This window comes from Glycine max, chromosome 11, assembly GCF_000004515.6.
Source record: "Glycine max cultivar Williams 82 chromosome 11, Glycine_max_v4.0, whole genome shotgun sequence".
Classification (NCBI taxonomy): Eukaryota; Viridiplantae; Streptophyta; class Magnoliopsida; order Fabales; family Fabaceae; genus Glycine; species Glycine max.
In genome coordinates, this window is record NC_038247.2 from 897,692 (window position 1) to 899,980 (window position 2,289).

The 2,289-nt window shown below is 35.6% G+C and overlaps 1 pseudogene; it reads right to left on the bottom strand.

Annotated features, from left to right (window-relative positions):
- Window positions 1-382: 382 nt before the first annotated feature.
- LOC112997624 (aspartic proteinase CDR1-like) lies at window positions 383-1,515 on the bottom strand (annotated as a pseudogene).
- Window positions 1,516-2,289: the final 774 nt, after the last annotated feature.

Below are 2,289 nucleotides of genomic sequence, written 5' to 3' on the forward strand. Positions count from 1 at the left end.
TATAATTGTTTAATTTTATTTTATGCAGATTTATGGTGCTGATGAAAAGCTACGTACGGAGGCACTTGTTGTGCTTGATGTAAAGAATTTGTAATTAATAATGCTTATAAAAACAAATTCTATAAATGAAGGATAAAATACTATAAATTATGAGTTAATTTTGAATGGAAGTTATATCTACTTTTAATATATTTATTGTTTTTAAATGAAAATATATATCATTAGACTCTCTAATCTCACTTTCACGCAACATTCTTGAGAACGATACTCCATTTAAGTTAGAATGTTGTATGTAAATGTTATATCCCTAATCTTTCTCTTGACCTCAACCTATATAGATGACACTAGCTATCACTTCACTAAAATTAGATTAAAATCATTTCTACGGTTTGGTGAAATCAGTTGGCTTAAAAAAAACAATCCTTTTATCTAAATCAAACCCAATCAAAACATTTGATTGAGCAAAATTACCAAATATATATAAGCCATCAGTAGTGCCAGTCATTGCAAAGCAAAATACACCATCTTTTGGTGGGATGAAGGTTTGTAATGGCAGCAATTTCACATCTGCCCCCTCAAAATGAGCAGTCAAGATTGGCCCTTCCAAATTTGTCTCACTTTTGTAACAAAGTTGTGTGCCCAAGTCAGGGTCAACATGAATGGGTGGTAGGTTAATCTGCACCTTCAATTCCTCCACTAGTCGGTCATAAAATTCTTGTGGTAAATATGTTTCTGGTGTACCTGAATCAATCATTTATATTCCCCTTGGAAAGCATTTCAGAAGAATTAAAGGGCACAAATGTGTCTCCAACACTTATGCCTTCCAATGTGACTAAATAAGGAGTCTGACCTTCTTCAGAGACCAAAGGAGTTGTGACTACTCCTTCACCTGAAACATCACTGGCTTCACCAAGACTAATGGTACCTGAAGTGTGAGGGTCTGCATGAAAAGGAACCAGGCACTGAGAGAACCTTTTGCTCCCATAAAGGTTACCCATTTGTGAAACAAGTGAAAGAGGCCCCCCACCTAGCCCAATTAGTCCCATATCATTTTCATTAAAAACCCCTGTGTTGTTGTGTCCACACCCAAATATAATGCTTTCAACAATAGGTTTTCCATCGGTGGAACTAAATGTGGCAATTTCCTTTGCAAGCATCCCTTTTGTTGCTGAATCATCAGCATAAGCATAAACATAATCGCACGCTTTTTCAGGAGAACAAGAATGATCAAAGAATGAATTACACTCCTTTGAATCACATGGAATAGGAGCATATGTTTTGGACCTTTAGAGGGTCAAACATTGGATTTTTCTGCTTATAACAACCCTGACAAGGTGTACATTGTGCCCACACAAGATCACTGTCTGTATCAACCAAACCATACACGTCCACTGGTGGTGTTCCCAATGTGAGCTTCATGAGATAGTCACCATTGTTGGATGTCACTCTCGTGAAGGGACCATTTGAGGCATATGATTTCTTGGGAACTTGGTAAAATGAGCCAGGTCTATGCATATGAAGTTTATTTGATTTGTAGAAGGGAGAATTAAGTGAGTGTTTAATGTTGGTTAATTTTAAAAATCGAGATAATCCTGGATAAATCTGAAGTCGTGTATAAACACTTTCAGATTGAATCAAATTTCGGGGTTCAACCAAAATTGTTCAATCGGATAAAATCAGAAGATTATAATTCAAGAGTTTTGTTTTGGTCTTGTGAGTTTTTCACATATTATGCTTTCTGAACCAGGATGATTATTTATAATCAAAGAACAGGTGGTTTTTGGCGATTGATGGAAGTTATTTATTTTTAAAAATTGCCGTTAATGGAAGTTTTAGTAACTTCCATGTAACTTCCAACCGTTGATGGAAGTTAGTAACTTCCATGTAACTTCCAACCTTTTGCCTAAACCGAACATCTCGTTATTACATTAAAACAAGCGTGCACTCTTATTTTAACATAATAAAGAGATCAATTACACTAAAATGTCCAACAAACCTCCCCCATTTTAGTGTAATTACCGATCAAATCACCAAAGTCATAACATACCACAAACTACTGCATAGATGAAATATCGTGACGATTGAATTTCATCTTAGCAAATTACACGTTTCAAATATTCGAATATCAGGGTGTCACTAAGGATTGAACCCTTTCTATTCATAATGAATACATGAAGATAATCTGCACAATAGTTTATAACATTACTCTTGCTCGACACTAGTTTTACTAGCCTGTGTCCCTATCCTTCATAAGCATATCAAAGCCAAGTCCCAGCTTCTTGAAGCGGC